This window comes from Meles meles, chromosome 5 (assembly GCF_922984935.1).
Source record: "Meles meles chromosome 5, mMelMel3.1 paternal haplotype, whole genome shotgun sequence".
Taxonomy (NCBI): Eukaryota; Metazoa; Chordata; class Mammalia; order Carnivora; family Mustelidae; genus Meles; species Meles meles.
The window spans coordinates 59,972,988-60,000,631 of record NC_060070.1 but is presented as its reverse complement, the minus strand read 5'-3'; the positions used below and the strand labels follow the sequence as shown (position 1 = coordinate 60,000,631).

At 41.2% G+C, this 27,644-nt stretch overlaps 1 protein-coding gene across 1 annotated transcript in view; it reads left to right on the top strand.

Moving 5' to 3' along the window:
* Positions 1-2,720: 2,720 nt before the first annotated feature.
* The window catches only part of STX11 (syntaxin 11), a 36,472-nt gene continuing 11,548 nt past the window's right edge, over positions 2,721-27,644 (top strand). Inside the window, exon 1 of the mRNA XM_046004170.1 lies at positions 2,721-2,977. The gene's annotated coding sequence lies outside the window, so the exon portion shown is untranslated. The remainder of the gene's footprint in view (positions 2,978-27,644) is intronic.

Here is a 27,644-nt window from a genome sequence, read left to right as displayed (position 1 = left end):
CTCTTTTCTTCTAATTGCTCATCCTGATCCTTTTTACTCTCTCATGTCCTACATTCAGTTAATCAGCCAGTCTTGTCAGCATCTCCTTGGGAATATATCCAGAACCTGCCCACTTCTTACCAGCTGTACTGCTGGGGGTTTGAATCAGTGAGGGTTGTCAGAGAAACAGAATCTTATATATATGAATGAAACATATATTATGGAGGCTGAGAACTTCCAAGATCTGTAGTCGGCAAGATGGAGACCCAGGGAAGTCTGTGGTATAATTCCTGTCTGAGTCCAAATGCCTGAGAAGCAGGAGAGTAAATGGTGTCACTTCCAGTTTGAGGGCAAGTCTGAAGGCAGGAAAAAACTGATGTCCCAGCTCAAAAACAGGCCCAAAGAGGACAAATTCTCCCTTCCCCAGCCTGTTGTTCTATTCAGGCCCTCAACAGAGTGGATGAGGCCCACCCATACTAGGGAGAGCAATTTGCTTTACTCATTCTATAGACTGAATCTATAATGGTGTAGAGGATATATATCTCCCCTGCAGAAGAATTTGCAAAATTGGGCTTCTTCCATCCTCTTCTCTAATTTGTCAACACAACAGTTAAAAAAAAAAAAAAAAAAAAAAAAAAAAAAAGCCATATCAGGTTACCCTTCTACTAAAAATTCTTTGATGTTTTCCTTTCTCAATCAAGGTAAAGTATTAAAACTATCATGACCACCAAGGCCCTACATACTCTGTTCTCCACCCCTAGCTCCAACACCCTCCCAATCATTCTGTTCCAACCACACTGACCCTACTCCTAGAAGCCAAGCATCCTACTGCCTCAGGGCCTTTACATCTGCAGATCTCTCTGGTTGAAATAGTCATAACTCAAATAGCTACATCGTTTCCTCCCTCACACTGTTTTATCTCAGAGGCCTTTGGAATAAACCCGTTTTTTTGTTTGTTTTGTTTTGTTTTGTTTTTAGTTTATTATAACACCCCTCATCTCTCTTATTTTGCTTTACTTTTAAAATTAATTTCATGTTTTGGAATGATTTTAGATTTACAGAAAAACTGCAAGGATAGTATAGAGGGTTCTCCTAAACCTTGTTCCCATTTTCCTCTACTATTATAATCTTACAATTAGTATGGCATATCATCACAACTAATGAACCAATCTTGATACTGTACTGCTAATGAAAGTCCATACTTTATTCAGAGTTTATTAGTTTTTTGAAAGATTAATTTATTTATTGAGAGAGGGAGAGATCAAGAGCAGGAACTTGGCGGGGGTCGGGGGGGTAGATGGAGAATCTCAATCAGACTTCCTGCTAAAGGGAGCACCCTCCAAGGTTCCACCTCACAACCCTGAGATCATGACCTGAACTGAAATCAGGAAGCAGACTCTTAATGGACGGAGCCACTTAGGTGACCTCTCCTTAGTTTTTACCCAATGGCCTTTTTCTGTTGTAGGATCCCATTCAGGATACTACACACATTTAGGTGTAATGTCCCCTTAGCCTCCTCTAGGCTGTGGCCGTTTTTCAGACTTTCCTTGTTTTTGATGACATTGACAGTGTAGAGAAATATTGGTGGGGTATTTTGCAGGATGTTCCTTTGTTGGATGTTTTCCTTATGATAAACTGGGGTTATGGGCCTGGGGAGGAAGGCCACAGAGGTAAACTGACATTTTCATCACATATCAAGTGCTTATACTAACAATGATATATTTATGACTGTTAATGTTGACCTTGATCATTTGGCTGAGGCCCTGTTTTTTAGGTGTCTCCACTATGAAGTTACTTTTTTTCCCCCCTTCCATACCTTACATTTTGGGATTCGTCACTTTGAGCACCCCATACTTAAGGAGTGAGAAGTCACGTTCACATAAATTTTTACAAATTCTTCTGCAGGGGAGATTTATCTCCTCTCCACCATTTATTTATTCATTCAACTACTTATAAGAAACTCATGGATTTTCTTTTTACTTTGGATTGCAGTCTAATACCACTTTATTTGTTAATTAATTTTCTCAAATTGTTCTTGCTTCAGCCATTGGGAACTCTCAGTTGGCTTCTGCATTTCTCTGAAACTCCCCATCAATGAGGGTTGTTTTGTTTTGGGGGGGGGTTGTTTGTTTTTGGGTTTTTTTTTTGTTTGTTTTTTGTTTTTTAGTATTTCCTAACTTTTGAGCCTCAGTCTTGTTTTTCGAGATACCACCATTTCGCATAATACAACCTTTATCCGTTTATCTTTCCGCACTGGAATGCCAGGCCGTCTAGGACAGGGTCTCGGCGCTACTTTTAACCAGGAAAGTATCCCCAGTCCTTGAGCGGACTCTCCGTCGGTTCTGACTGAATGAATGAACCCGGCTGGGTCTCAGGGACACTTGAAAGGGGTGAGTCCGAGGAGACTCTGGCAAGACGGTGCTAGCTTCCCAGCCCGCCGCCTGGCCGCCAGCCCCAGCCTCGCGCGGTCACACCCACACCCAGAACCGCCGCGCGCGTCCGCGCCGCGCCCAACGCAGCGGCCGGCAAACGTCACCAGCGCCAGGGGGATTCCTGGGGAAAGTCCGGGACCTCTGGGCCCCCTCCCCGCGCGGAGATGGGGGAGCCGATGAGGTGCCTCGGGCAGCCCGCGGAGAGCGCCTGTGGGCTCCCAGGAGAGCGGAGGCGGCGCGAGCGGGCCGGGACAGACCGCCAGCTCTCGGGACGCACGGACTCCGGGCGGGGCGGGGAGGGGCGCGCGGGCGGCCGGCGCAGTCGTCCCGGGGCGGGGCCTGCTCCCCCAGCTGTGGGCGCTGCTGACACCAGGGGCTGGGCGGGTGGTGTCCAGACGCGGCGGCTGCGGCGCGGAGCTCGGGCGACTGAGCAGCAGCCCAGTCCCGGCAGCGGGAGGCGCCGGGAGCCTCGCCGCCAGGAGTCTCGCAACAGGTTTCCTTCCGTCTCACGACTCCCAGCGTGGGACCCGTGCCGTTCTTGGTTCGCACGCTGCGTCCTGTTCCTGGTTCGTTTTTCGCCTTTGTACCTGATTTTCTCTCCTTAACTGCCCCAGGAGCGAGGATGCGCCCCGCTAGGCTGTGCGGAGAGCCGCGGGGGACGCCGGGGTGGCCTCGCTCGCTGGGGCCTCGAGGGGTGGCTTTGGGGGGGGATTTCGGGTCTGGCCCGAGGTCTCATGCTGCTGCCTCGCGCCTTAGGGTACTTGGCCCTGGGTTTCTCATGTACAGCGGGGTGCCTTTCCCCCACTCCCAATAGGCAAGGGACATTTAGGGCTTCTTAGAAATTATTTCAGGTACCTGTTGATAGGCTTTCCTTACTAAGTGTGCACCTATGACTACTTTGGTTTTAAGTCGAGAGGCTGAAGGTCTTCTGAATTACCAGGGACATTACTTCGCTGTGATCACCTGTTCTCTCCCTCCCTTCCTTCATTTACTTATGAGAGAGTGAGGCGGGGGGAGATGGGGGGAAAGAGAGAGAGAGAGAGACTGAGACTCTCAAGCAGGATCCACGCCCAGTGCAGAGCCCGACTCAGGGCATGATCTCAGGACACTGAGATCATGACTTGAGCAGAAATCAAGAGTATGCCGCTTAACTAACTGAGCCACCCAGGTGTTGGTTGCTCCCAATTTTAGGTTGCACTTTCTCAAAAACACTGGAATGGGTACTTCTGAAGTTGAACCTGACAATGGGACACGGGAGCCAGAAAATACAGAGAAATTGATATTGCATGAAATAGTTCCTTCCAAGCCCACATAAAAAGACTTTATTTTTTGGAAGAATGAAGACAAGAAATAGTGGCAAGGTAACTTCGAGAACCACATGGTCCTGAGGGAATTCTAGACTTCTCTGACAATAGCTGAGATCTGTATTACTTCCTGTGGTTCTCATGCACTTCTTGAAGGCGTTTCTCAGCAAAGGGAGGAGTTGTTATTTCCACAGGGGTATCCAAAAATGACTCACAGCGCTGCTCGTTTAATTGTGAGGCTTTGTTAATGAACTTTTGAAAAGTGAGGTTTGCTCTGGGTGTGTGTAAAGTAAGACTAAGATGTAAAGTTCTTGCGCTGCTAAACTGGGACTGGTGGTATAGGAAGTAACAGTTCAAGTTTTCAGTTTCTTAAAGTGACTGATGGTACCGCCTACCAGCTAGGGTCACTAGGCTGATGTAAGATAAATATTCAAATCATGTGCTTTGCTGCAGAGACCCAAGAGAAAATTAAGTAAAAACTGTATGTTATTACTTTCACTGGTATGACATGGTATGGTATGGTAGAAAAAAATCATTTTACATAGGGATTGAATGTCACTCTCTGAATTCAGGTATTTTAGACAGTTTGTCTTTAGGAAATTAGTGCCACATGAAAATATTTGAAGATGGTAGATACCTGTTGGAAGTGAAGATATTAAAATATTTAAGCTGATAGGTTCCATTGCAGCTGGATAGTGGCTCTTCAGAAAGGACTGTACACTGTCTCAAGACACAGTAGAGAAGAGGACAGCATCTCTGTTGGAGCTGAGTTGAGCTGAGGTCAGCCCAGCAAACAATTACCAAACACCTTCTCTGTGCCAGACTTTTCACAGAGCCCTGGTTATAGTCGTGAATAAGATATGATGTTCCTGAAAAGGGCCATAAACATTAGTGTGAAAGGTTGGAAAATCCCATGAAGGAGATGGGCCGTCTGACAAATCTGTGTCCATGGTAGAGCTTCCATTCCAATATGTTTCTGCAGATTTGAATGAACTGTGTCAGCATAATGAATAAGCTGTGCTTATTCAGTAAGCATTTTATTTAATGAGTGATTTAGCAATGCATTAATTAGAAAGGCATGATTCTTAAAGTGTTTGAATTAACCATATTTCATATTATTTAATAACTATGTAAAAAAAAACCAAAACAACGCCAGCTTCTTATTACCCCCAGACAATGGCAGACAGTCAGAGTTACTTACCTTTTAAAAACAGAGAGGCGGGGCACCTGGGTGGCTCGGTGGGTTAAAGCCTCTGTCTTCAGCTCAGGTCATGATCCCAGGACCCTGGAATCAAGCCCCGCATTGGGCTCTCTGCTCAGCGGGGAGCCTGTTTCTCTTCCTCTCTCTCTGCCTGCCTCTCTGCCTACTTGTGACCTCTGTCTGTCAAATAAATAAATAAAATCTTTAAAAATAAATAAATAAAAACAGAGAGGCTAGTTAATGGCCTATAAGTTTATAATACCGTATTGAAACAACTTTCTGGTTATTGTTTTTTAGAGTTCAAATCAGTCTTTCCTAACACATCACAGCTGTACAAGTCATTTAGTGATGTCTAAATCTACTGTGTCACAGTTTACAGTTAAGATTAAAGTCTGGTGAGGTACTTTTGGACTGGATGCCAAAATATATTTAATTTCTACAATTCCATAAGGTATGCCACTAGTGGGGGAAAGAATGCTAAGTCTGAGACAACTCTACGTCAGTTTTCATATTTCACTTCTCCCTCGAGGGCCTCAAAGTTACTATGAGAAAGAAAGGATTGAGTGTGTTCTTCATCATTGTGGTTCCTGACCTTGGTACAGGCGTTACATCGTGGCAGGTATTAGGAAGTATTTATTGATTAAATAATGACCCTCAATGTAAGAGGGGAGCTGCCAGGCAGATGGAGGGATAGTTGACTCAGCAGAAAGATCAGCACTGTACTGTCAGCCTGGTTAGTATGGGCACAGGGTGAGTGCTGGGGAGACAGATTGGGCCATGTCACGAAGTCCCATGTGCCATGTTGGATATGTGACTTCATGCTACAGAAGACTTCAGCAGGTGAGTGATTTTGTTCGATATGTGTTTTTGGAAAGACAATTTAGAATCAAAGTGGAGAATGGAATGGATGAGTACAATACTAGCCTTAGGGAGACACACAGGAGATTACTATAATATTTGAGAAAAGAAATTGGAGAAGGTTTTAGTCAGGCAGTGATAGTAAGGATTGGAAAAGAGGGAAGGAGCTGACATGTCTAATAAGAAGAACTTGACCACATCTTTAGGGGTGGGCAGTGAGGGAGAGGAAGGGGTTTAGGATGACTCCTGCATTCCTAGTTAATGACTAGGATTAGAACATAAGTAGAATAGGTTTGTGCTAAGGGACCATGGGCCCCTTTTACAGTGCTTGGCACATAATTAGTGCTCATTAGTTTTTGAATGAATAATAATAGCTAAAATGTATGAAGCGTCTATTAGGGCCAGGCACTATTCTAGGCTCATTATGTGAATTCAATCTTTTACTTCTCATTGTATTCCTGTGAGTTAGATACTATAACTGACTGCTTTTGACAGGTGAAGAAAGTGTAATGTTAGTAACTGATAGAGCTAGCAATTGATCCTATGCACTTGGTTCTAGAGCTTACATTCTGAACCACATTGCTTTGATATTGAATGAATGAATGAATGCATGAGTGGATGTAAGTGAATGAATGAGTGAGTGAATGAATGAGTGAACAAAGTCTCAGACACTGTGGTCAACTCAAATCACTGTCTTGATGTCAACAATTCTTCCTCATCCAGGAAGAATACACTGATTGATATAAGATGGGCCCTCAGTGGCCCTATTGTGTTGCATGGCATCACTCCCCCTACCTTCACCCCAAGATATATTTGGTTGGTCTAGGAATAAGCCTAGAAACTCCCCTTATCTTTATTCCTCCACCCCCACCAAAGTATTTAATCAGTTGCTTCTCACAATCTGGGGAACGCAGCTTTTTCTGCCCAAGGGTCCTGTCTGCAAGCTTTAATAAAACCACCATTTTGCACTTTAAAAAAAAAGGAATAAGCCTAGAATAATCAGAAAATTTATCCTGGGAATTTTAAACACTGTTATGGAGACTCACTCTGGCTGTGAGTTTCCAAAACTTCAACAAATGTGTCTTTAGAGCTGCCTTGATTATCACTCTCCCGAAACACTGATTGTTCACTGCTTTTTCATTTCTTAGGTGCAGTCAGTGATCTGCTGCTGAAATCTGTAGTATCCCTCATGTGGGGAAACAGAAATGGTGGCCAGGGGATATTAATCTACAGAGCAGGGTCCAATGGTAGAAGAATTGCTAACAAGTTCTGGCAGGCGGAAAACTCCAAATCTTAGACGCCTGGTTTGTGATCTGCCTTCTGGGGCCCATTTTAGTCTGGTTTTTACCCTGAAGCAGGCGCTTACCTGCCTCTAACTTCCAGAATCTTACTAAGTGAAGCTGGCCTGCAGTGTCCTCCTACCCCTAACCACCCCCCGCCAAGTCCTCTTGATTTTAATAGGCAAAATGACTCCTATTTCTAGGGGCTAGGGCCTGTTTTCTATTTTTAGTATCCAGGTAGAATCCTTTGGTCCCAATAAAATTATTTTTGACAAACAAGCCTAGTTTCCCACTTCCCCCCAAAATCTGGCCTCGGCTCTTCACTGTTCTCATGATTTCATGAGTTAGATTAAGACTTTGATATTTGTTAAGCAAGCAGGGCCTAATTATCTTTTTCACGAAAACCTCTACTTTGAACTATTTAAGGGTTATAAGCACTGAATTAATGTTCTACCCAAACTGAATCAGCAAACTGGTCTTAAGTTTGAAGTTTTAAAATACTTTCTCCATGCATGAAGGAAATGTTTCATTCAGGATTCTTCAGGCTTAACAGGAAATCATGGTATTTATAGCTTCCCATTATATGGGAAGACACTATATGGGGAAACATAGCGTCCCACTATATGGGAGACATGAAGCCTTCTGGAATGATCCAGCCCACATGATCACCCTTTGGTCTGAAATCCTGTCTGCCTGCCTGTAATTCATTCAGTGCTCTGATAAGAAACAGAAGGGTTTTGGCTAATATTTCATGTGGCTTTGTCTTGCCTCTTCATTTCAACTGTGGTTTCTCTGAGAGCAGAGCATCACTGAACTTGGAAGATTTCATAGGTCTCTCAGCTTCCTTCCAGTTATAATCATTCTGTGACTTTTGCTGATAATAAAGCCATCTGTTAGATTAAGCTGTTTGTTAGCCACTCCTTCTGAGGATACAGGACATTATTTTTGTTTCTCATATAAGTTCTTGATAAGGCTCAGTAATTTGGTAGTTTTTAATAAAAAGCACAGTTTTGGAATTGATAATTTCCAGTTACTCTTTTTGAACTAACAGCGTTTTCAACTTGATTTGTGTATATATTTTTTTCTTTTCTTTTTAGTGGATACAGTATCAAGGTAATCCGGAAAATACTTAGTTGCCTGGAAAAGTATTCCTCATTTTATGTACTTGTTTCCTTCTTCAAAGTTGTAAAAGAGATTCCATTACTCATTGCGTAACTTATTGTGTAAAAATGTGAATTCTGACTTTAGAGAGGAGTGGAAATTGCTCTGTTGCTCTCTTCATATGGAAACAGTGAACAAATATTGTTCTGTCTTCTGTTTCAGTTTCGGGATTGTGGTAATGCGCACCAGACCTCCTGGTTTTCTTTCTTTCTTTCTTTCTTTCTTTCTTTCTTTCTTTCTTTCTTTCTTTCTTTCTTTCTTTCTCTTTCTTTCTTTCTTTCTTTCTTTCTTTCTTTCTTTCTTTCTTTCTTGTGTGCCTAGCTGTATTGATTAGTAACAAATATGTCAATTTGTGAAAGTAGCACCCAGTATGTAAGATGAACTCTATCATATTGGTAGATTTCCTACATCCTTCTCCCCTCTTCCTTGATTACTACGTGGTAAACCAGGATGTGGTGATGTTAGCTAATAGTATTATATAGCTCTTCATTCGTTTCAAAGTACTCTCATATATGTTTTCTCTTTTAATTCCCATAAAAACCTGGCAAAACAGAAATGGTAAGTATTGTTGTCATCTGTATTCGAATTTTATACTTGAGGAAGGACACACTTGGAGAAATTAAGTGACCTCCTGATTACCCAGGAGGTCAGATACAGAGGTCCACTACATTGTGCTGTCAGTGCTTGACTGAGAAAGGCAAGTTCAGCATCTTCGGTCACATTCCTTGCAAATAGACTGTGAGGTTTGCAGACAGGAGGTTTATGGGAAATGCTGTGGGAGCAGCACTTGTCAGGGAGAGAGAGCAGCAGGATTATGCAGAGGGAGAAATTGAACTTCAGTATATGCACAGTGGGACCTCAAGAGCAGGAAACTTTGGAGCAGGAATGGCCCTTCAGAATTGTTCTGCATGCAAGGGAGCTAGCTGGTCATTGGCATTCCCTGCATTGACTAGTCACTGGATATGGGCTACACCCAGGCACGAGGTGCAGCTTCCTTCAGTCAAAGGCAGGCAATTCCTGGAGCTCTGAGCCTTCAGGAGCCAACATTTCCGGCAGCTGGGGGAGTGAGGGCCTTGGTCCTGAAGGGCATCTGAATATCACATCATCCACAACCATTGGAAGACCCGAATATCACATCATCCACAACCATTGGAAGACCCGAATATCACATCATCCACAACCATTGGAAGATCCGAATATCACATCATCCACAACCATTGGAAGAGAGCATTCTCTGCTGCAGCCTTGTTTGTGTCTTTCTGGCCCAGACTGTTGTCCTGCTGAGTGGAGCCCAGAAAGTTGGCATATTTTCCAAGGCTGTTAAGGATTTAGAATAGCTGGCCAGGTAGCAAGAAGACAAAGTAACTTAATTCTAGGAAGATGAGGAGCAGAAAGGAAGCCCAGTGTGTAAAGGCTGGGATGAGTGGAGAGATGGTGCCTCACAGAAAACTCATTTCTGATGCCCACAGTTAACAAAAGTCCATGGCTGTCCAGACCCAGAACAAAGTGTAATGCATTCTGGCCTTTGCTGTAATTCAGGACTTTACCATTGTTGAATGGCAAACAATTTTGTGATATTAACCTACGTTTTCTCTCTCGCTTCTCCCTTCTTCCCTCTCTCATCTTTCTATGCCTTTGAAAAGCCCAGACCAGTCCAGTGACTCTCAATATGTAGCCTGTAGATTATAGTCATCAGAATTTCTTGGAGTGTTTAAAAATGAGCCCCCAAACCAAACACCCAACAAAAAAGAAAACAGAAGCCCAGGCCCACATTTGATATCTACTGGAACAGAATCTTTAAGAGTGGAGCCTATGAACTGTTATTTTCAAAAAATTTCTCCAGAAAATTTTTCTCCAAAAAATTTTATCCATACCATAGTTTGAGAACCATTGACCTAGACTGTTATGCTTTTGATGGTGACCAAGCCTAGTGGGATTCTTTAAATAAGCAAGAAGTTATGAAAACTGGAACAACAGAGGAACACATGAGCCTTATTCCCAGCAGGTTTGATAGAGCTACATTTACCCCTTGTCTTTCATAGAATTTCTCTAGTGTGGCCATGATAGACTGTCCTGAATTCTTGGGCTGGCTTCTGCCCCAGACTGCTGGAAAGAGAGAGAAATGAGTCTGATGTGCCCCTTTACCAGCTGGGTGAGAGGTGCCAAATTTCTTGAATAGTCATGGGGAAAAGTTAGTGAATTTATAGGAATCAGTAAACTTTCTAGGAGAATAAGAAGTTTCCAAGAAATTTATCTCCGATGAAGCTTTGAGATGCTGTCTCATAACTTCAAATGACCATCCAATAGGATGAGAAAGAGAACTATGACAAGAAAATATATTTTCTTATTCATTGACATAGGGATTATTGTTTTTCAAAAGGGAAGACACCTTGAAATCTACAATTCTGAGTCTGGTCATTGCAGGAAGTATTAGTCACCTAAAGAAGAGTCTGAAAAACTCTTAGGACCTTTTTATGCTTTATGCTGGGTGCTCCAGGGTACATGGCAAACACAACAGGTACAGCCCCTTATGGAACTTAGGGGCAAGCAGAGAGGATGGACAGTCAAACAGTTAACAATAGAATATAGTAAGTATCAGGAAAGAGGAAATGCCAGAAGGTGTGAGATCATAGAGCCAGTCATCCAGCTCAGTCTGAGGTCAGAGAGTTTCCCATTCTCCTGAAAGGTATAAAAATAGAAGCTATGAGGCTGGCTTTGGTTCCAAGAGAAAGGGCCTCTTTGTAACAAAAGAAAATCTTTTGGTCTATCTAGTTTAAAGTCGACCAGTCCTTCACATTGTGTGTGTGTGTGTGTGTGTGTGTCCTTCATGTGTGTGTGTGCAGTATGTGAACACACAGGTTGGCAAAAAGAGGTCAAGGACATGCTTCCTTTCTTTAATGAGGAAAATAGCCAGGAGCAGAGAAGGAAGTCTCCTTGCATCTCATTCGATGTGCCACTGCTTGAAGTTAATTAATATTTTATTTTATTTTAGATTTTTGTTTATTTATTTGACCGAGATTACAAGTAGGCAGAGAGGCGGGCAGAGAGAGAGAGGGAAGCAGGCTCCCTGCTGAGCAGAGAGCCCTGTGTGGGGCTCGATCCCAGGACCCTGAGATCACGACCTGAGCTGAAGGCAGAGACTTAACCCACTGAACCACCCAGGCACCCCTTGAAGTTAATTAATATCTTAATATGTTATATATAGTACAGAAAATACATGTATAGCTCCGAAAATCATGGGCTTATATCCCAGTTTTTTTAAAGTTAATTTTAAGAATCTGAGGATGATGCCCTTGGAAGGTGCTTGACAGCTTTGCTTCTGGGCTCTGTTACAGATCAAGTTTGAAGCACATTTGCTCAGTGGTCAGTGTTGTTCTCGCTCCTCATCTTCCCGCTTCACATTCTTGGCCCTGGCGAGAGAGGGTACAGCAATGGTGTTGAAGTTCAGAGCCTCTTCATGACCTGGCAGTTCATGCTGGGCCCTTGTTCTCCTTTTCTGGTCAGCTCGTGCTCTTTTAGTGTTTCTGTACCAGCTTCTTTCCCCCCCATTAATTATAAACTTCATCCAGGGCAGGAAATGTGATCTCTGGATTTTAAAATCTGTGAATCTCCTGCAGCTCTTCTATTATACTCTATCACATTAAGCAAATAACCTATAGTATCTGAGTTAAGAGGTGATCCCTGGGTTGAGAAAGTAACCAAATTAGTTCTTTTGAGAACATATTTCTTGTTTAACCTGATATCACAAAGCAAATATGCCAAGTGCTAACATGTGCATATTTATCCTGTGAATGTCTACTTTAATTACTAAAAATACCACCCACCTGGCAGAGTGTAGGGAAGGGAGGATTAGGTCATCAGGGAGCAGCACTTATAGATGTAGATGGAGGAACAGAATGCTCTTCTGGGTCTCACTTAAGTCCACTTAGACACAAGTCCACACCATCCAGCATCTTGGAATAACATTGATACTAAAACTTAGAGTAATGCAGGGGCCCCTGAGTGGCTCAGTGGGTTAAGCATCTGCCTTTGGCTCAGGTCGTGATCCCAGGATCCTGGGATTGAGCCCCGCATCGGACTCTTTGCTCAGTGGGGAGTCTGCTTCTCCCTCTCCCTCTGCCCCTCCTGCTTGCTCTCTCTCAAATAAAGAAAAAATCTTGGGGGAAAAAAGCATACTGTAAGTGAAAATATAACTCAGGCTTAAAGTGTGACTTTCCGTGAACAGACATGTAATGTCCTGTGATGACCATTTACCATGCTTTCTTATATCTTTCTTCTCATGCCTTGGCATGTTCCTTGGTTTATTTCAAGTACAAATCAATTTATGCTCTTTTTATCTTGCTTTTACTGTAAATACTGTATATAGGGAGTGCATGAGTGGTTAAGGAATCGTTCTCGACATTTGTTCTTCTACTTTCCATTTTGTGTAGTTATTGCTGAAGTACAGGTTAAAAATGAGGCCACTGTGAATCTGGTTGAATACGTTGTTAATTGTAAATTAGTTTAACTTTGATATTTTTTATTAAGAATTGGAATTTCTTAAAGGCTATGTTGGTAAGATGAAATATTTTCTCCTTTTGAAAACTCTTTAGAAGACGGAACTTGTTCCCTAAAGAAACAAAATGTCAGCAGTGCCAACTTATCTGAAAGAGGAAAATCCCAGTTAATCAGTATGTTTTGTTTAATTGTAAAATTTGTTAAGTTTTTGATTGCCCTTTGTTGAAACTCAGAGTGCTATAAAACACTTCCTCTTCTCTGTTGACATCAGCATACCTGTACCCACCACCGATAACACCATGAACACAGAATAAGGATATGTATTTATTTATTTACTAGAGAGAGTGCACGCACAAGCAGGCAGAGTGGTAGGCAGAAGCAGAGAGAGAAGCAGGTTCCCTGCTGAACAAGGAGCCCAATGTGGGACTCGATCTCAGGACCCTGGGACCATGACCTGAGCCAAAGGCAGCAGCCTAACCGACTGAGTCACCCAGGCATCCCAGAATAAGGATTTTTAAAGATTTATTTTTATTTTTAAAATTTTTTAAAAGATTTTCTTATTATTTACTTATCAGAGAGAGAGAGAGTGAGAGACTGTGCATAAGCAGGGGGAGCGGCAGGCAGAAGCAGGGGGAGAAAAGCAGGCTCCCCGCTGAGCAGGGAGCCCACATGGGGCTTGATCTTAGGACCTTGGGATCGTGACCTGAGCTGAAAGCAGATGCCTAACCAACTGAGCAACCCAGGCTCCCCTAAAAAATTATTTTTAATTGAAACATAGTATATAAATATTACATTAGTTTTATGTGTACAATATAGTGATTTGACATATGTATACATTACAAAATGCTCACCACCATAAGTATAGTTACCATCTGTCACCAGACAACATTGTTACAATAATATTGGCTATATTCCCTATGCTGTACTTTACGTTCCTGTGACTTACATATTTTATAACAAGAAGTTCGTACTTCTTAATCACCTTCATCTACTTCTCCCATCCTATCACCTCTCACAGCTCTGACACCACCAGTTTGCTCTCTGTAATTATGAGTCTGTATCTGTTTTATTTTTTCATTTGTTTTGAAATCATTCAGTATTTGTCTTTGTCTGACTTACTTCATTTAGCTTACTTGTACCCTCTGCGCCCTTCCATGTACAGAAAATGTGTTTTCATTTTGTATTCTTTCCATCTTGTCCTAGTAACTAAAGCATAGATAAATATTATGTCCTGATTTCCCCACTCATTTTTGGCTAAGACAATAAGTCTAAATTAATGTCTTATTTTTAATTTGTATTTATTTGCTGAGTAGTAGATGATAATTTCCTATTTTTATTAAGAATATTTTGTCTCCTGTGAGACAAAATATGTATATGTTTTGCTCAATAATTTATTGTCATGTTATTTTCTTACCAATTGGGATCATCTCTGCACATAATATTGAGTCCCTACACAATGTCTATTATGTTTTGTGCAAACATTTTCTTCCAGTCTCTTGTTTAATCCTTAATAATTGTTACTCTTTTTTGTTGCAGAGAGATTCTGCATTTCATTTAGTCAAATTTGGTTATCTTTTTCTTTGAGATTTCTTCCATAGCCTCACATCTCACAGAAAGTTATTTTCCCAGAGTACTGATGTTCAATTTTACTTTCTATTAGTGTTTCTGTTACTGATTTTGCATTTTTAGTTCTTTGATGTCCCTGAGGCATATTATAGAGTCTCCTGTAAGGATTAGAGAGGAATAAATTCTTGCTACTCGATTATACCAGCCTAGTTGCTTAAAATTCTTTTCCTTCACTTTACTTTTTGATGGTTATTTCTTCAGATACTAGCTTTTATACATAATTGATCTATTTCTTAATGTTGTGTTCATGTCCATTAATCTAATTTTTACATTTGCAGGATTATTACGCTTTTCATTATCATCTTATGATAAGTTGTAATATCTGCTATGGCTTTGCCCATTTCACCAGTGCTATTTCCTTTTCAATTTATAAAAAAAACTTTAATCATTTATTATTTGAGTTTTATTTAAGGATCATTTTCTTTTTAAAAAAATTTTTTTAACCCCAGCAGGAATTATGGGTTTAGTTCAGTCAAAAAATGAACTTGGGTGAGAATTCCAGATTCCATTTATAAATGTGTCTAAGTATCCGTTCAAAAGTGGATTCTGTAAAAAGATGGTTATGTGAGAGAGGAGGAGAGAAAGAAGCAGGCAGGATGGAGAGCTCCTGGTCACCCCCCAGCCAAAACTTACAACCTTGCCTTTTTAGCTAGCATTTTGGATTTCCAGAAAGCCTAGTTTGTTCTTTTTCCCTGCTTTGCTTCTCTCTCTCAACCCCCCACCTCTCTCTCCCTTCCTTGCTTTCTTTTCTTTCTCTAGTTTTAAATTTTATCAAACATAGCTACATAATTAAAGAGTCAACTAGTTCTATAAAACGAATGAACAATGAAAGTCTAATGAAAAAATGTCAGGGGTGCCTGGGTGGCTCAGTCAGTTAAGCATCTGTCTTTGGCTCTGGACATGATCCAAGGTCCTGGGATCGAGCCCTATATCAGCTCCCTGCTCAGCAGACAGCGTTCTCCCTCTCACTGTGCCTGCTGCTCTCCCTGCTTGTGCTTTCTCTCTCTGTCAAATAAATAAATAAAATCTTAAGAAAAAGGAAAAAAAATCAGTCCCTTTCTGTTTCATGTCCCTCTTGCCCAAGGCAAATATGTTTGCTCTACCTTTTCTTTATTGTGTTTACTATGTTTACTAATTTTTTGGTATTTATATTTGTATCTCTAAATAACATGCTTCTATTACTATTTTTTGATTTTTCCATTTTGGGCATTATCTGTTGATTTCCCTATACAGAAGATGATGATTTAGTTCATTTTAGCCCTCGCTGCCAGAGACATGCACCTCTCTTGTTCCTTCATCCAATCGTCCCAATACAGCAGAATCCCAATTTGAGTTAGATCAGTATTTAATAGTTATGTGCTTAGGACTATGAACATGCTATCACAGGAGAGCCATGTTTTATATCAGGATTACTCTCGTGTAACTACATAATCTGTTTTTGCTTTCCTGGAGGTTAATTGTCTTGGTTCATTGCTGTCGTCGTTGTTATTTTAGTTTTATTTACACTTAGAACCTCTTCAATCCCAAATTGTGTAAATCTCCTCCCAAGAAATTGTGACCCATCAGTAATTCTGAGTTTCATCTTTCTTTCTTTCTTTTTTTTTTAAGATTTTATTTATTTATTTGACAGACAGAGATCACAAGTAGGCAGAGAGGCAGGCAGATAGAGAGGAGGAAGCAGGCTTCCTGCTGAGCAGAGAGCCCAATGCGGGATTCCATCCCAGGACCCTGAGATCATGACCTGAGCCCAAGGGAGAGGCTTTAACCCACTGAGCCACCCAGGAGCTCCTCAGTTTCATCTTTCTGAGGAAATCTCTCATGTAACCTATTCACCTAATCTAGACAGATGGTCTTCGGTCAAGTCAAGCTCTCATCTTGGAATCTCCCTTGACTGTCATCCTGGACTGCTCTCTGCCTCTCTCCTCTGTTGGATTTCAGGCTATGATTCTATAGTCTGTGTCTTTTTTGCTTCACTTCTATGTTTTGTTGGAATGCATTCCCCAGTCTCTTCCCAAGAAAGAACATAGGAACTTTTTTTTTTTTTGAGAATTTGTCTATCCGAACATGTTTTTATTCTACTTCATATTTGATTGACGGTTTTGCTGAGCTTAGAACTCTGGGTTGAAAATACATTTTCCTCAAAAGTTTAAAGGGATTGTTCCATTATTTATTTATTTTTTTTAGTTCCATTATTGCCATTTAGAAGTCCAAAGTGTCTTGACCTTTGATGCTTTGTAGGTGATCTGATTCTGTACCCACCCCTCACCACCATGTGATGTCTTCTCTCTGAAATTCTTGTTATTCAGAATTTGAATTTAAAGTACTGGTCCTCCAAATTCTTCATCTTCTCTTTATTATTATTATTTTTTTAAAAGACTTTATTTATTTATTTATTTGAGAGAGAAAGAGAGAGAGAGAGAGAGAGAGAGAAGACAGTGAGAGAGGACGAGCTGGGGGAGGGGCAGAGACAGAAGGAGAAGCCGAATCCCCGCTGATCAGGGATCCCAATATGACTGGATCTCTGGACCCTGAGATTATGACCTGAGTGGAAGGCAGATGCTTAATCCACTGAGACACCCAGGCGCCCCAATTCTGCTTATTATTTTAAACCTCTTTATTTCTTCCTTTGCACTTTATGGAAAAGATCTGTCATTCTTCTGCCTGTAGAATATGGGTCTCTGAAGCACCTAGTGTGCTTTAGTAGGTGAAGGAAGAGGGCTTGGAGGGCCATATTTCATATTTTAAAAAAAAATTCTCCTCCTCCTCCTCTCTTCAGATAAGTACCTTTCCCCTGGTATAGATTCAGAGTCTAGCCTGTACTCTCCTGCCAAGATGGGATGACAGATGAGGGATCCTTTCCCTTCTTAAAAAGACTTAATGGAACTCAGTTGTTACTCTGTCATCACCTCCTGTTTCATAGGTAACTCAGCCTTTAATTCTGATTCCCAGGTGTTTATCTCACGGTTGTTTCTTGGCCTTCACCACTGTTACCCTAGGATTCAACTTTTAAAATATCTGCTAGGTTAGTTATCCCTCGTCCACTTGCTTTACAACTTCCAGAATTTTATTGTTGCTCTCTTCTCTCCGCTTTTTCTCCCTGTTGGTGTATGCCTTTGAGAAAGTTCTTTTAGTAGGACGGGAGCAGGAATACTGTTTAATTTACTATTTCATCCAGAATATAGAGGTTATCTTTAAAAATACAAATGTGTTTTCCAGAATGAGTGGTAAATTAAGGTACTGCATAAGAACAGATTTTTCATGAAAATAACTATTATTGCCTTAAAAAGTAGAGACAGGAACATAGGACTGGGATATTTAAGTGGACAAGTTTGGATTTGCCTGAGGGATGGGGAGAGGGAAGGGTCATCTCTGATTGGAGGGCACGTCTAGAAGGAGGCAAGATAAAATGGCCATAGTGGAGTTTCTTTAGGCCAAGATAGATGGAGGACAGTAAGTAAAAACCAAATAACTCAGCTATCATCTACAAATTTTCTGTTGATGTTCATGGAAAGTGTGTATGTTTACCATGAGGAATAAAACCGTTAAGTACTGCATTTGTTGAAAATTCACTCCCTGTGGGTCAGGCACCTTACTGAGCACCCCCTGAGGTTGGTAAGTGTTTTTCCAGTTTGCTCAGAGCTGGGAGTTTAATGCAGGTTTATTAGACTTTGCTTCCTCTTTTAAATACTAAACTATTATATCTTTAGTTGACACCAGTTATTGAAACTAAGAAACTTTTTGGCATTGCACAGAAAACCGAAGATGTATCTGCCTCATTATCTTCATAGTTCTGTCTTTAAGAGTGTCGAAAATCAGGAAGTTGCATGTGTTGGTTTTGGTTTCAGCTCTGTCTGTACTTTAAATAAATCAGAAACCTATTTCACATTTCTGAATTTTCATTTTTTTCTTTAGAAGTGCTTTCTATAAGTTTTTTTGTTGCTGTTGTTGTTACTTATTTAAAAAATACTTTGAAAGGACTGAGACCACATCTCTTTTGCTCATTGAGCTAGTCTTATCCTCTTATATTGCCTGGCATATGATAGGTACCCACTAAATATCTGTTGAATAAACACATAAGTCTTTCTCATAGTAGCCCACGCAAACGCATGTGTCCTGATGGATGTGCACAGGAACAGCAATCCCATAGATTATTTTATGAGTGTACCTTAAAAGTTAGTTAACAGGGTGCCCAACTTGGTTTATAAAAATAAAATAAACCTAACATGCCATAATTTCTATGCTGTCATATATATTCTAGTTAATAAAATTGAGATATTTTAATATAATGCCAAAATCTAATAAAAAGTCAACAGAAAGTTATGATATTTAAAATTAGATGCATTTTATGGTTGTTGGAATTAATCTACAGGGTGTTGACAGTCTGTACATGGGGGAATAGATAAAATTATTCTTTAGGTGGAAACTTTTCTGCAACTTTGGACAGATTGGAATTTTTAAAAAGATTTTATTTATTTATTTGAGAGAGTGGGTGAGAGAGAGAGAGCACAAGCAAGGGGAGTAGCAGGGAGAGAGAGAAGCGGACTCCCTGCTGAGCAGGAAGCCTGATGCAGGGCTCCAACCCAGGACCCTGGGATCATTACCTGAGCTGAAGGCAGATGCTCAACCAACTGAGCCTCCCAGGTGACTGACAGATAGGAATTTATCTATTGATTCCAATTATGAATGTTACCAATACCACTATAAAGATGCAACTTCCCTTTTATCCAAAATAGAAGCACCCACATATGGGAAATTGTAAATTCTGTTAATATTAAAACGTTTATAAGATTACTTTTCAACACCTGAAGGTGTTGATTCTACATAGCACTAAACAGCACAACTGCGACGTGGGATGGTTTATATTGGGGTAAATGTGTAAGAAAATTGGTCAGCTCCTGCTTTTAAGTTTGTTACTTTTATTTTACATGGAGCTGTTGTTTGTCTTTTTTGACAGTCATAATCAGAGATATTCACTTTGAAAAAGAGTTTGTTTCCTTGGCCCTGCTTCATACAGTAAATAAAAACATCCAACCCATACTTTGTTGTGCTTCAGAGTGAATATAGGACATTAATATTCTGTCCCCTGAGTAATTAATAATGTAGAAACTGGTAATAGAATAGTTGTGTGGTGTTCGAGGATCATTTTGGATCATACGGTTGTGTGGTGTTAGAGGATCATTTTGGATCATACGGCCTGTACATGTTTCTTAAGTGGTAGTCCTTGTAGTATTTTGAATAATTTACCTAGTGAAGTAAACTGATTATGGATGACAGTGGTACAAAATAACTCCTAATACCATGTTTGTAAAATACCGTAAGACATATGGAGTGCTTTTACATGCATTACTTACATCATTTAATGATCTCCTCCATCCCCACCTTCCCCTAAAAAGACCCTTATGAGATAGGTAGCGTCATTACCATTTTACAGGCGAGGAACCTGCTATTTCAAGTCCCGAGAACTTTTGCTCAACTTTATACAGCTGGAGATGGAAGTAGGGATAAGTGCTCTGGCGGCTAGCTCCCTCTCTCCTATACCACGTTTGCTTTCAGGACTCACATCAGCTAGCTGAGGGGCAAAGTTTCTTCCCTCCGTGGTCCTGTATGTAACTGGAAAGCAAAACAGAGCCCACCACTACTAACAAGAAAACTTTACTAGTGGAGTGGGGAATAGGGCTTACCTTCGCGAGACCTGTATGAGGGAGCTCCTCAGTGGATGTTTCCTGAACTACAATTGTTAATCTGCTCCCCAAAGAAAACCTGGTCACTGATTTTGGAAACACCGAATCTTGAAGACGGCAGCCCTCAGACGGACGGAGCATCTCAAAACTCTTCTACTGTCTCTGCAATATGTGGAATTGGGGTCACCATTTCGAGATTCTTAAATATGAAAGCAAAAGTGAAGGATTCTCTTCCTTTTTAGAACTTCCTTCCCTTTTACAAGTTGTTTTCATTGTTCCTGATTTCACCTGCACAAGAACGTTCATGGTAGAAAGTACAGTGGGATATGCCCTCCAGGCCTGTCTCCCTGAGGGGCTCTCTGTCAGGCCTATGGCTGGAAGAAACCCCAGACAACTCCTGTGGTTTACTGTGGAACAATTCCATATTTCACAGCGTCAGGATCAGTTCTGACTGTTGTCTCTTAAGTATTCACAACCTTATAAGATAGAAAAGAGTCTGGATTGTTTTATATAGTTATTATAAACAGTAGTATTAGATGATGTGAAAGTTTTACTCTCTATATAAAACAATTCTGTATCATTGGATTCCTCTTCCTCCTCCTTCTTTAAAACAGAGCATGCGTTGGGACACTTGCGTGGCTGTCGATTAAGTGTCTGCCTTTGGCTCAGGTCACGATCCCAGAGTCCTGGGATCCAGCCCCGCATCGGGCTCCCTGCTCAGGAGAGAGCCTGCTTCTCCCTCTGGCTGCTGTTCCCCCTCCTTGTGCTCTCTCTGTCTCTGTCTGACAAATAAATAAAATCTTTTAAATAAATAAAAATAAAAAAGAGCATGTGTTGCTTTAGTACTCAGAAAAAATAAAAGGGATTTTACAATAAAGAAATTGAAACAAAAATTATTTAAACCCCCAAATATGGGTGTTCACTTATGACTATATGTGAGATGGGTAATAAATTGTTGGTGGTATATTAGCAAATGTACTATTTACGCTAATAGTTGCTGAATATCCCTTGTTTGTTTGTTTGTTTTTGCGTGAATTAAAAATCATGAGGAGACAATAACAGGGTATGAGAGAGCTTACTCTGCCAGGCACTCTTTGAAGACGTGTAGATGGATTATCTCATTTCATTCTCTCTACCATCTCAATACCATCTATCACTCTCAGTAGCATCCCAGAAGGCATTTATACTTGGGGAAGATAGAGAGAAGAAACGTGACATAAGCAGAGGTTTGAAAAGCACTCAGCTATTAGGCATTGCCCTCTCTTACTCCTGGGAACCCTGAAAGTGAAGCAGTCCCACCTGGACCCAGTGGTGGCAGAGCTGGCCCAGCACTTAGCCGCTCTCCTAACATTTCCCTGAGCATATGCAGAATCTGAAGCAGATTCTACAACCCTGAAAAGAAGTATCCTGATTGCCTTTAACACTCTGAGAGGTTAATAGGGCCATAATCAATTTCTGATGTTTCTTCAAAACCTAGTTCACATCCTTCTAATTTTTATGCTTTTTCAGTATGATAGCAGGACGTCTCCGGCCCAGTCCTGGACGACAGAGGAAGGTGTGGAATATGGTAGTGGAATCATGTTTGGAAGTTGCATTCTGTCTGCCCAGTGTACTTTATTTTGGCGATCTGAACGACAGACTTATGATACACTTAAAACCGTCTACCTCCATTTCAAAACTGGCTCTTCAAGTTCTCAGAACCTCTTATCAGACTGAAACTCAACCAAGGTTAAAAGTGCTGTGTCTTTGTGCTGTCCTGTCCCCGCCACTCAAGAACTCTTACTTAGCACGCTGCATTACTAAACAGTTTCTGGCCTTTCTCGTGGAGGCTGCTTGTGTGTGAGATAATCTTTTTTTAGCATCTTTTTTTTTCCCCTCTCTTTACTCTGATTATGACCACAATCTTCAAAAGGAAAGGAAGGCTGTCCTCAGACATGCTAAGAAACACATACTCCTTTTTTGTGTATGCTTTATATTAATGTTTGCATACAATATAAACAGAATGTTATAAATGCACACCGCATTAAAATCCAAGTATGTAAGTGAGCCAGGATCATCAAGTAGGCGACCTGCAGCATTACGACAGTCTTTTGGTACATACTGCTTCTGTGTGTGTGTGTGTGTGTGTGTGTGTGTGTGTGTGTGCACTTTCCTCCCCAAAATCCGTTTTATTACTTTATTTTTTAAAAATTTTTATTTATTTTTAAAATTTTAATTCAATTAATATAATGTATTATTCATTTCAGGGGTACAGGTCTGTGATTCACCAGTCTTAAATAATACCCAGTGCTCATTACATCACGTGCCCTCCTTAATGCCCATCACCCAGTTACCCTATCCCCCAACCCTTCCAGCAACCCTCAGTTTGTTTCCTAAAATTAAGAGTCTCTTATTGTTTGTCTCCCTCTCTGGTTTTGTCTTGTTTCATTTTTTCTTCTCTTTTCCTATGATCTTCTGCCTTGTTTCTTAAATTCCACGTATCAGTGAGATCATATGATAATTGTCTTTGACAGAGAGAGAGATCACAAGTTGGCAGAGAGGCAGGCAGAGAGAGAGGAAGGGAAGTAGGCTCCCTGCTGACCAGAGAGCCCGATGCGGGGCTCGATCCCAGGACTCTGCTCTGCCCAAGCTGAAGGCAGAGGCCCAACCCACTGAGCCACCCAGGCGCCCTATGTTTGTGTTTTTAAATCACAAATGAAAAACTTTCATTCTAAATGCCTGAGCATTTACTTTAAAAGTTATGATTTATCCATGATTCGTGTCATTCTCTCAGTTCCTCTTTTTTTTTTTTTTAAAGATTTATTTATTTGACAGATAGAGATTACAAGTAGGCAAGTAGGCAGAGAGGCAGGCAGAGAGAGAGAGGAGGAAGCAGGCTCCCAGCCAAGCAGAGAACCCGATGCGGGGCTCGATCCCAGAACCCTGGGATCATGACCTGAGCCGAAGGCAGAGGCTTTAACCCGCTGAGCCACCCAGGCGCCCCTCAGTACTTACTATAGGGTACAGAGAAACCTAAGGAGGGGAATGTCAGTCAGCTTTGTCAGCATAACAAACTACCCCCCAAATCATACTCTTACTTCTCATAGGTAGGAGGATTAAATGAGGTCATTCATGTAAAGCTTCTACAATGGTATGTGGTGGAGAGCAAGTACTGGGTGTTTCTTCTACTTGGCTCAGCTGAACTCAGTCATACTGCAGTGGTGGGTAACCTGGGGGCTGCCTCTGTCTCCATGTGGTCCTAACCCTCCAGGAGGCTTAACCTGAGCCTCCACGTAGTGGTTTCAGAGTTCGCAGCAGTAAGAGAGGACTTGCCCCGATGGGCTGTGCTCCTCAGTCCTCTGCTTGCATCCTGATTTCTATTGTCTTCTTGGTCAAAGCAAGTTTCCCAGCCAAGCCCAGATTCAAAGGGGGGTGAAATTGACACAACTTCTTGCTCAGAGTTACAGCTGAGAATCTGTGGCCCCTTTTGTGCAGTTAAGTATAGTCTGCCTCCAGCAAAGTGTATTCACATTTCTTCCATGTTCCCCTCCATCCTGGGATTCCCAGGAGTCTCATGACATCAGCTTCTAAGTCCAGAGGCTTTTCCAGGATCTGTATCCCTTCTGGACACTTCTGGGACTCCTCAGACTTAGCTCTTTGTATGTGGATGCTCTTGATCCTGAGACAAAGAACAATGAAAAAAAAAAAAAAACCCAGTTATCTCCCCATGCACACCCAGCATAGAATTATGAAATAGGGAAAGGACAACCAAAAGACAGCATCCATTAAAATAAAAACACATTAACAGGTTACAAGTAACCATCACAGTTCCATGGCAATTCTATCCAGGTCTGTGTGGCTGGTACTCCCGCTCCTGGACCAGGGGGTGATTGATTAGGACCCAGTTCTGCATCTCAGGGCTGGTTCACAGGTTCCTATTTCTCCACTGCTCCTGGCTCCACTTTCTGAAATATTCCTCTTTTCCTGTAAGAAATGACGTATTTCTGCTTCCAAATAGCTCCGTTAGCCTACTTCCTGCTCATAGGAAAGCAGGCACCCAGAGACCTCTTTTCCTCTGAATAATTTCTGTCTTGCCTTTGTGCTTATGAGGAAAATTCTCTTTAAAACCTTGTGGATTTCCTAAGAATCCCATAGAACCCCCGCTCCTAAAACTCACGTCCACACTTTTTTCCAAGACAGATCTCTACTTTGGGCCAAACGTCACGCTGCCATGAGATCACACGTTTAGGTGTCTCAGAGCCCCTTTTGCCCTGCTGAGAAGGTCTGTGAGGCACCACTTTAAATGTTACCGAGGTCTTTACACTGAGGCCATTTTGTTTTCCTCTAAAAATATTTTCTTCCAACTGAGGAGACTGAAGGTCAACAGTTCTATTTTCCAATCTCGCACATTCTGGCTCTTCTCTATCTTCTCTGCATAATGCTTATGAAGTAGATCACTCGGGTTTTAGCACAGCTCTCTTTTGCAGAACCTTATACGCAGCTAGAAGCATTCAACAAACACTTTCCGCCTTCTGCCTGGAGACCTCTGCAGCTGGATCCAGGCTTCACTGTGGGCATTTTCAATCTTCTGTCTGCTGCAAACTGTCTTGCTGCTACATAATACGGGTTCCCTGTCTCCCAACTGTTGCATAGTTTCCTCATCACTTTTTCCACCTCCACTCACATTTTGCATGCAATTTCCCCAGTTTTTGCTCATAGCTACCTCACTGCTTTCTACCTGCTCTCTGGTCCCAAAGCCGTGGCAGAATGTTTCAGGTTTTGCGGCATGCTACTTCTAGCAGCAGTTTCTGGATCAGTTAGTTTCTGCTGTGTTGTGCTGGGGCTCCCTGTGCCAAGCCCTCTTGCACAGTGCCTTCCAAGATGCTCGCACTATCACTTTTTTTCTCACATCATCATATTAGGTGATGTCCCATTGGCCAAAGCAAGTCCCCTGGCCACACTCCAATTCAAGGAGTTGGAAAACACTCTATACCTCTTGATGGGAAGAACTCAAAGAATGTGCAGTGAATTTTTCTTTCAGAATTCCTCAGAAGAATATGTACAAATCTGGGGAGGAAGAATGGGGGCACTTGGGAGGCCAGGTCAAGAAAATAGGATGTGAATTGGTGGTCATCACATCATGGAAATAATCTAACAATTTGATGTTCTTATAGTTCGGAGACTATGAGGTGCCAAAAAAGTAAAATTAATAGCAATTACTTATCAAGGTTCCTCTATTAAAGTTCTAATATATACCAGGTTCATGAAAATGCTTTACATATATTAGTATCTTTTTGCTGTACGTGGAAATGTCTCTTTCATAAGAATTTTTCCCCTTCGAATAGCCATCCCTTTACCATTATTTGTAGGGTACTTAAATATAATGAGCTTCTCTTTCTTTGTCTTTAGAATTAAGGCATGGATGCAAGATAATCGCTAGTCTTTCTGCTTCTCTGACATAATTATTGGGTTGATTGAAAAGAGAACACAATAAATAACTTTCCCTTACCCATCTGATTTCCATTCCCATTGAAATAGAAGGAAAAAACAGAGGCCAAACTGTTACCTTTGTCACCAATAAAGACAAGGTTGAAGGAAGTGGCTTCATTGATGGGGAACTGTGCTTTATGTCCCTCAACCTCGAGTTAGATGGACATGCCCTCCCCATCAGCTGACCTCTCCACTCCCACCCAGGAGCACAGCGGAGGAGAACATGGGTTCTCAGTGGTAAGCCACCTTTCAAAAGGAAGAGGGAAGAAGAGGCTGGGCTATCATGGGCAGTTTCTCCTTTGAGATTCACCAATCAAATAAGCAAGTCTTTGCTCTTTGGCAGGAGGAAGTGGGGAGAGAGGTCTAGAGGGAGGGAAATGTCAGAGCGGTGACAAATATTTCTTAGCGATGCGCACACCACATACCCTCAAGTCTTCACACAGCTTCAGTGCAGGATTGAGTGGACAGAACATGAACATAGGATCTGGGCAGATGTGGGCTTAGATCCCAGCCTTCTCACTTACTAATGGAGTGGATTGGATACAGAACTTAAATTTTCTGGGATCCAATTTTTAGTCAGTTTGTCTCCTCACGAAGTTATTATGGAGGTTTTCGATGGATTGTGTATCAGTCAGTTGTCTGGTACAGGGACTGGCTTAAATCGGACACTCAGTTTGTCACTGACATCAGTTTTTCCTTCCCTGCTTTACTTAGTAGGCTTGATTACAGAGGGTTGTTGATCAACATGCAGTTTACCATGATCAAATTCTTGGCTTTTATCTAATTTCTTACTAACTTCTGCTGCAACCTGTGAAGAGAATGAGAGGAATATACGTAGCTGGGAATAACTGAGGTAAAGTTTGAAATTTTAACCCTGAGGCAAGAGAAGCATTTGAAAACAGTGTATCACCACACAGCTCAGAGATGCTAATAATGATAATCTGAGTCACCAATAAACTGTATGCAGAGTCCTCTCTTTAAAGAATGGAGTGCATCTATACATTTTAGAAGAGGATTTCCAGCAAAAATGAGTGAACCCCTTTCCTATTCGAAGGGAGAAGATTCAGTTAGGCAAAAGTCACTTCCATGGAAAAACCTGCAGTGATGACGTTAGATAACAGATTCTTCTGCACTTATGTAAAAATTGTCAGTTAGAAATAATAGTTTTTTCCTTGAATAATTGAAGAGGAGTAAGCAGCCAACAGGATTAGAATCAGTGGCTCACAGGACTTTGTCTCAGAGAAAGAGGAACAGGAAAAAATATCTACAGATTCCTTGGGTTGGTCTTTAATTATGAGTTGGGAAAGAAAAGGTCATTAATGATTCTTGAAAACTCTATTGATTACTCTATTGATTTCCCCTTTTTAAGAAACTACCCTGTGGAATACATGTGAAATATGAAAGTTTAATCAAAGTCATACTGGGCTGAACATTTATTCCCCACGATGTTTTTTTTTTTTTCTACAAAGATTTCTTCTATATTTTCCAGTCATAGATTTGTTTCACATTCAAGGGACAAACCCAAATCAGATGTAGAATACAGCAACTGGTTTTGTTTGTAAATCCACATACAGATAAGAGTGGAAAAACTTGTACAGATGATTCAGACCTTGACCCTGGAACTCTATTGTCTTTACTCTCTCCCTCACCAAGCTCGTTCATTAGCCTTTTTCCTGTTACCTCTTCCATGCTCCTGACTGTAAAATTTCTATTCCCAAGTATCAGTGCTTGGTTATGTCAACAGTTGGGTCAATTCTAACTACAGTGACTCTTTTTTTTTAAAGATTTATTTATTTATTTGATAGAGAAAGAGAGGTCACAAGTAGCCAGAGAGTCAGGCAGAGAGAGAGGAGGACAGTGACTCTTTTTTATAAGAGAATTATCTGTGAACATTATTTTCTGTGGACTTTTGGCAAGTTGTAATGAGTTACTCCTGTCTGATAGAGTAACAGAGCTTCTAATAATGAAAGCATTATAGTGGGGAATGGAGGGGAAACTCTGAAGTGAGGAAATTATTATGAAAAAGAAGGTAATTGTTCTAATGGTGCCAAAGTTTTCATGTGTTCATTCAGATCTGAGTTATTAGATGCTAATAATTGTTGCAGATATAAAACTCGATTGGGGAAGAGTATGGTCTGAATGCTTGGGTACATCAA